This window comes from Taeniopygia guttata, chromosome W (assembly GCF_048771995.1).
Source record: "Taeniopygia guttata chromosome W, bTaeGut7.mat, whole genome shotgun sequence".
NCBI classification, from domain to species: Eukaryota; Metazoa; Chordata; class Aves; order Passeriformes; family Estrildidae; genus Taeniopygia; species Taeniopygia guttata.
In genome coordinates, this window is record NC_133064.1 from 11,739,697 (window position 1) to 11,747,779 (window position 8,083).

Below are 8,083 nucleotides of genomic sequence, written 5' to 3' on the forward strand. Positions count from 1 at the left end.
GACCCCCAAGAAACACAATTGCCACCTCTTGTGTTTCCATGTCACACATGGCACCGCCTGGAGAAAATCTGCCAGTGCGACACTCTCCTTTCTGTGCACAGTGCACTCACCACCATGTATGGACAGACCGCTCATAGGGTGTCTTTTTGTTATGTGTAGTAGATATAATTTGCGCCATTTCTAGTATGATATATGTGATATTGAATATTTGTTAGAGTATACACGTTTGTATTAGGAGTCCCCCACACCCTAGCAGGAAACCTGGTTTATATTAGAACCCGATTTACAAGTAAAAAGATGTGGCTAGGCCAGGAGATGGGCCATGTCTGGAGAGATACAAAGACCCCAAGCGCTGATCATCTTGTGAACGATCCGAAACGGATATCATGGAAATCCTCAGGCAAATACATGTGAATGCAGGTTCCCTTAAATTTCATCAAGGAATTCAACAACACTGAATTGTTCTTCCTCATCACCAGAAAAGAAAATCTTATTAACCTATGGACTCTGAATGGAAGAAAAGACTGATTGCTGAAATCTTGGCCTCAGGCGGAATTTTCCCTATAAAAACCGCTTGTGCCCGGATGGAGGTGTGTGGGCATAGAAGAAAACCTCTGCTGAGGCTGACCTCTTTGTTGCACACCCAGGACCGACCCCAGGTTCGGCTCTGTCCTTTCCTTGTGGCTGGCTAAATAGAATTTGATTGCAAAATAAATATTTTATTTTTTCATTTTAATTTGGCTAGACAAATTTTCATTTATAACAAGGATGCTTTGCCAAGGACCAAAGAAAAAACAACATTTCAGTTCCTCATTTTTGGGACCACAGTCCCCCCCCCCCATTTTCTTCCTCCCCTGGGGCTGAGGGTCTCAAGAACAGAGATCATCTTCTTTCTGAAGAGAGAGGGCACCACCACACCCTCCTCAACTCTTCTCTGTTCACTCCACTCCTGTGTTGGTAGTCACTGAAGCAGGTCTCTTGGCTCACCATGCATCTCCCTAAAATGCAGTCTTTCTTGGAGGAGAAATTGGTTCAGTCTATGGCTAACAAGAAAAGTCCAGCCAAAAGCCACTCCATCATCTACTCCCACCTAGAATTTCTCCTTCTAACATCTCAGGTCCCAGACTGTCTCTCTTCTTCTCTTTCAAATCAAGGAGGAGTAATATTTCACAAAGCTTTCATCATCCAAGAAGGGGTTAAAAGTCTCAAATTCGGATCTCTGCTCAGATCTCCAGTTCCCATGACTGGGCACCTTCCGCCCCCCCCCCCCCCCCCCGCTGCCACTCCCCCCCCTCCCCACCCTTCTCCTTCCCCGCAGTGTACTGCTGGCACTGTGCTGTCTCTTTTTCTCTCTCTCTCTCTCTCTCTCTGTCTCTCTCTCTCTCTCTCTCTCTCTCCTCTGTGGGGGGGGGGGGGGGGAGTGCAAGCATTTCAGACATCCCAGATTTCTCCACCCTTCCATCCACAGGGAGCCGGAGCCAGTTCCAGCCCCTCCACTCTTCGGCCTACCTCAGGGGCTCAGCCAGGCCGCATGGCTTGCTTCCCCTCCCCCACCCAGCCACGGGCTGGGCAGGGGAGAGTCTGCACTGCGCTCTGACTGGAGCCAAAGAGAGAAATTTCCCCTGGGAGTTCTGCTTTTAACCCCTCTGTGTTCTCAGAGGCATGTCCAGCCTTCAGCAGTCAGTCCAAATGCCAATATCCAACTCTGATTGGCCTGACCCTCTTCCTCCCGAGAAAATTCTTTTCCATGTCAAACCACAACACCCTGTTAAATTTTAACTCTGTTTCAGAAGACCTTCCCTTTAGGAGTTCCAGACCAAATAAATTTGTAGGAAATTCACCTGTCATCATTAGAGGTTCAACTGCTTTCTCCTCTCCCAGTAACCAGCATCTTACCTTTGCTGTCATCTGGGTTTGTGTATTTCCAAAAGCATCCGTAACACATATACTTTTAAGCGAGGGAGTGATTCCACATGAAGAGGCATCTTCAATTTTAAGGGCAGACACTTGAGCACCTGTATCTACTAGAAGAGATACCAGGGTTTTGTGGGGACCAATAGGACAGGTTATTAATAAGTCTCATCTGGAGTCTTTGGTAAGCTGTCTGGTGTGAATCCACTCTTTGTCCCCTGGCCTACCTCCTGCAGATGAAGATAAGTTTCCCATCATTCCCATCACCTCCCTTTTTTTTGGTCCCTCTAGTGGGGATAGCTTTTAATGATCCCTCCTTTGTTGGCCATTCTCAGATTAATATCTCTAATTTATTAATGGGTTGGCCATCCATTAGGGTCCTTGGGATTCCTTTTTGTAAGCCCACAATCCACAGGGTATTTATTTTTTCCTTGTGTTCTTCCCCTGCGATAGTTCGTCCTCCCAGCCCAGGGGAGAACATTGTATTTTGGAGTTTTACTGGGGGCATAATTTTGTACTCTGTGCACCGAATTGATTTAGAATCATTTGTATTTGAAGGAATTGAACCATATTTTATTCCTTATATAATTCATTTTTGTGCCACCTACTCCCAGGTCCAAACTTTACCTTTTCCTTGGTTACATGTGGGGGAAATAGCTGCCTCCAAGGTGGCTGCAGCTCTTTCTGCTTTTGTGAGACTTTCTATTTGTCCTTTTAGCTGAATGTCTATGGATTCCATAGCTTCAGGGAGGCCTCTGATAAGAGGTATCATTCTCTGAGTCTACAGGCATCATCATGGGGGATTCATATCATGGTGTTAATTTCCTATCATGCATCATTTGTAAACAAGCAGCTTTTGCAATGCTTTTTACAATCTGATTAACATTCCCCACTATAGCCAGGGGATCTCCTCTTTCTAAAGGATTGGGTCCGCCAGCCCAAAAGGCTGGGTAAGTGACCACAGGGCATGGTTATCTCCTGTGGTAAGGAATATGGAATATCCCTGCCCTCCAGAATACCTCTGCTTCTTTCTCTGATAACAGAATTTGGTCACCCTCTGTAAAAGAGACTCTCCAAACATACTCAGTCTCAGATTCTTTAGGGCTTCAGCTATATTCCTTTTTTAATTTAACCAATTCAGTAGTTGTATATGGGATTTCTTTCGTGGTTATGTAGGGTGTGTCATCATCCACACCCTCCTATAGGTATTCTGTTTTAATTAAGGGATGGAGCAAGACTGTCAGCTTCTCTGATTACTCAAAGAGTCTAAGTCAGAAAGGGGGTATGTTTCTTTAGATAGCTCCAGCTCTGACTCCTTTTTCCCTTTGCTTGCTAATCTCATATACAGCTCCTCATGGAACACATAGGCAGTAGCTCTTTCACTCCTTATCTGTTCCTGGAGTAGATGGGCATTAGCTTTTTGCTCCTCCAGCTGAAATTGCAATGCTTTAACCAAATCTTGTAACAAAGCAGTAATTTCCATGTCAGCTTTCTGCTGGTGCTCTCTGTGTTCTACTACAGCTAACACAGCAGCACCTAAGACAGAACAAACTATTGGTTTTCCTTTACCTATTTTGAGTCTCGTTCCTGCCCACAGAAGAGACTCGATCAACAATCACTTGCATATTACACCAGTTATATCACACCCAATCCATCCCTGGGGAAGATGGCTTGGCACCAAATTGACCCAACAAATTAAACAAAGTTTATGCATTATGTTTCATGTTATCACAAAAGTCAGGGTGATTATTTTCCAAGGGATGCATCATGTAAATTATGGCTAACTTCCAAATGCTCACTCCTTCACTCTGGAAAGGTATCTTGTTTAAATTTCATCAAAAAACAGAGTTATCTTTCCCAGAGGGTGCCTCATGTAAGTTACAGCTAATTTCTAAATTTTACACCTTCATTCTGGGAAGGTACCTTATTTATATAAAGTTAAATTACAAACACAAACATCGGAGTGGTCTTTCCTGAGGGGCACCTTGTTTAAAATATTTTGCAGTGTCCCACTCCTTATGCCTTGAGAGCACCTTATTTTCACAGTCATAATGTTCACTTTACTTTAAAAAAACCCAACAAAATACCCCCAACCAAACAAACAAATGAAGTCAGAATGTAGATATTCTCAGTTCAGTCAGAGAGAAAACAAAGGTTTCCAACCAGGTAGAAACCTGGGAAACAGTTGAGAAAGAATGTAAATAATTCTTTATCTCACTTGTTGTTCACACTGTTTAAAGATTAGTTTTCCTGGCTTGTAAGATAAGCATGTATTCTATTGCCATCTATTGGAGGTTGGGCAGTTTTCTTATCTCTTCCAAGAACAATGTCTCCCTCCGGGGAGATATCTTCTGTTAATAGACTATTGAATGACTCACTATAGCACACGTAATTTCTAATATATAATGTTTGTAACATCCCACTGAGGGGCAGAGCCCCGCACGCTGCCCTGCAGGACAGACCTGCGGCAGGGCAGCAGAACATGTTAGAGATAAGCAAGAATAAAAAACCTTGAAAACAGCACAGACGAATTATGGCTTCTTGTTTGGCAGCGGGGCAGAAAGACAGAGACTTTCTACAATCTTGGAATAATCAATACCCACAGATTCCGACAAATGACATCCCTGCGTGGGCTTCAGCAAGAAGAACAAGAAGAAACATCAAACAACCTCCAACCTTCATCAGCAGAGAAAAAAAAAAAAGGGAGAAGAACAGAGCACACACGCTCTTCGCAAATTCCAAGAAGAGAGGGAGCGGAAAGCTCAAGATAAGAACCTGACCTTCACCAAGACACCTCGTTTGGAGGACAGCCAGGAGGAGGAATACCAGAAGCACGCCTGAGATTTCTCGCCTGTGACCTGCTGGACAGTTAACAGTGCCATCTCCGGACTGACCTCGTGCTGACAGCTTTTGGTGAGAATGGTTGAAATTAAGAACATGGGGAAGGGATGCTCCCAAGGACAGACCAAAAATTTTTCAGCCCTACAGGGCAAGACTTCTACCCATCTGACAGAGATAGCCTCAAATGAGATGAAAGCTTTGTTATTGTGGGTACAGTATAATCACCCGCACACAGATGCACATCTTTTGTTTGAGTTAAATTTTTGGCAAGGGATCAATAAGCAACTGTATTACCGAGCCACAAATAAAAGATAAGACTGCCGCAAAACTTTTGCCTTCAACAAGGACAATAGAGTCACCTTCACAACGCGGCATTTCAAACCAAACAGCTAAAGCTCCTATGGGAGCACGAGGAGGAAGATGGCCCAGCCAGAAGCTTGGGGCAATTTTCCGCACCAGGGGAAGTAGGATTGCCTCCTGAGGAGGTTCAGGGGGATGGTGTTTCATCATGCCCTGCGTCTCCGGGTTCCCACTGTTCCTCAGACTCCTTTGAACCTCAGTTCCTAAGCTCCTCAGTTGCAGAAACTCCCCAGACAGTGAGAGATAAGCCAGGCACAGCCGCAGCCCTCGGTGGGGGAAGGGACTGGCCATTGCTCGAGTCCAAACCCACGGTGGGGGGGCAGCGGTGCCAGCGGCTCCTGGGGGGAGGCTGCAGACGTGAGTGCAGAGCAGAGGGAAGAGTGAGAGAGAGGAGAGAACTCTCGCAGCTGCGCGGGTGGGGAGTTCAAAACAGCCCGCGGTGCAGACAAGAGGGGGGGGCAGTGGGAATCACGTGGATGCAGGGGGCGGCGGGAGCGTGGGTGCGGTGGTCAGACACCTGGAGCGCCCGGCGACGTGTTCCATGACGAGGGTCCATGAAACCGCGAAAGCGGCCTCCTGGCAGGCGTGGGGGTGTAGCTCCCGGTTCGCAGCGGTGGCGCTGGCCAGGCGGGCGGCTGAGACAGAGAGCAGGACGCTTCTCTTGCCGCGGCGATGGAGGCGCACCTGCGCGGGACGGTAGAGCGAAACCCGGAAGTCGGGGCCAGGATCTCTTGCATCTCGAATGCACGGGCATGGGCGCAGACGGGGTGGGGGCAGTGGTGGCCGCCAGCCAGCCGTCCGCAGACTGCGCGGCGGCCGCGGGGGGAGACCCGAGCGGCTCGGGGCCGGGCAGGACGCGGCGTGGGGCTGCGGCAGTGCGGAACGTGGCAAGCGTGCGCTGATGACGTCAGCGGAGCGTCGAATCATGCTGGGCTCTGGCAGTGGCTCGGGGACCAAGCGGGCTGACCCAGAGCGAGACTGGGGCTATGCCAGGCCCAAAGAGAGAATGGGGGGGGCTGGTACAGGCGGGGCACGATCGAGGTGGGTGTTCCTTCCCTTGTTCCCATGGCGACACAGACAGAGAAGGTGAACCCAGGCTGCACATGCGTTTGCGAGAGTCAAAGCGAACACGAAGAGGCTCAGAATGTGGATGCTGGGTCTGGAGAGGCGGATCGCAGGCGCGGGCTCGGCACAGCTGACAGCGGGCGTGAGCAAAGAGGGCAAGCAAGAGAGAGGCGCAGCCATCATAATGCAGGCAGAAGCGGGGTTTGACTGCGCCAGAAGTGCTCCCCTGTAACTACGTTGATTTGTATTCCACGGACAGATTCAAGCGAGATCTCTTTGGTTGCTCTTGGGGGATGAGGTTTATTCAGGATGCATTGTGGCCCTGCCTCGAGCTGCCAGACACAGCACGTGGCTGGGCCTCGGGTGATGGGGGAGGGGAGAGACAAAGAGGGGAACAGGGACTCCCGGAGGACTCTCCAGGAGGAGAAGGGAAGATCCAAGAGAACGTCCAGCCCCCCGGAGAGCCTTTATCAAAGGGGGCTCCAGGGTGGGCTGGAACAGGACCTGGGCCAATGGGGTCACAGGCACCTGATGGTTCAGGGGAGGGTTACAGGTGTGGGGTGAACCATACATTCTGGGGGGGTGACATGGAACAGTCCATTTGGCCTTTGGACCCTGCTGTAGGTGAGGGTAATTGTCCAGCCAGTAGGGGGCGTTATATTCGTCCTGGCTGTGCCATTGTGGTTCTTAATCATATTTATCTACCCTTCCCAACATCTCCCCTTTTTTCACTGAACCATTTGAAATATTAAATATTGACTTAACAACTATTTTCTGCACACTTGGAGGTGTACAGGGTATTGTTACTAGAACTATACTTATTACTACTGGAACAGTCAAGCTTATTTTACAGAGTTCCTTTAGCCAAGGTGCAAGGCTCAAACCGTTAAGTCAACTGTGTAGCTGAGATGGCCTTATTGTTATTAAATCACTGATTATAGTAGGGGAGGCATTGTCAGAATTTTTTGGAAAAGGTTTTATAACTAAACGGGTTGAAAAAGGTTTGTTAGGGTTTGTGTTAGATATATAGGTGGTCTTAGAGCTTGCAGGCTTGGCTAAAGCTACTCGGCATTTGTCCTTGGTTGAATTACAAGTAAAACTTCAATATAAAAACTTGAAACAGAAAAACAAAAACAACATGTACGCATATAAACGATTAAAAGTCCATTTTTCTCTTGATGATGCAGCGTGGTTCAGGTCTGGGTGCTGGCTTCTTGGCTTGTACTTGCAGAAGTACTGTCTGGTGTGGGGGTGTTAGCGGATTTCGGTGCATGGTAAGGCTTCACGTTCTTTCCTGGGACTCACTTAAGTCGTCCACCTGTGGAAACACAAGAAAAACCTTTCCCCCACGTTAGAAGACTGCGTGGACTTTGTATATGTCCTGAATCTAAGATTTTGAGTAAAGCTAGGGGGTGCCCTTTTATTTTTACTTTTTTGGTGTTCAGGAAATGTCTATAAATTGGGAGACGAGGCTCTCCTGCAGAGCTACTTAGAAAATTGTGAGCATATAGAGCCTTATTCAACCTCTTCTGAGGTGTAGCCTGATCTACTCCCCCTTTCTTTAGATTTAAGATGTGTTTTAGGGCTTGGCGTGTTTTTTCTATGGTAGTTTTTAACTGTGGTGTAAGATAGGAAAAGGAGATACCACTGTCCTTGAGTACTGGTAGGACTTCTTTCACCTCCTGAGAGGGGAAAGCTGTTCGCTGGCTGAATACCACTTGCAAGGCTTGGGGATGCAGACTGTTGTCTTTGCAGCTATTATATTTGATTTCAGGGCAGTTTTTTAGTTAAAGATTGCTGGCACTTTGTTGAGAATTTGGTGAGACTGGGATAGAAAGGTTAGAGTTTGCAGGGGTAACATAGTTCTCTGTCTGTCCTTTGTTTGTAGAAGCTGCAGTCACATTGT

The 8,083-nt window shown here is 47.5% G+C and overlaps 1 pseudogene; it reads right to left on the reverse strand.

Moving 5' to 3' along the window:
• Positions 1-2,242: 2,242 nt before the first annotated feature.
• LOC140682049 (uncharacterized) lies at positions 2,243-5,403 on the reverse strand (annotated as a pseudogene).
• Positions 5,404-8,083: the final 2,680 nt, after the last annotated feature.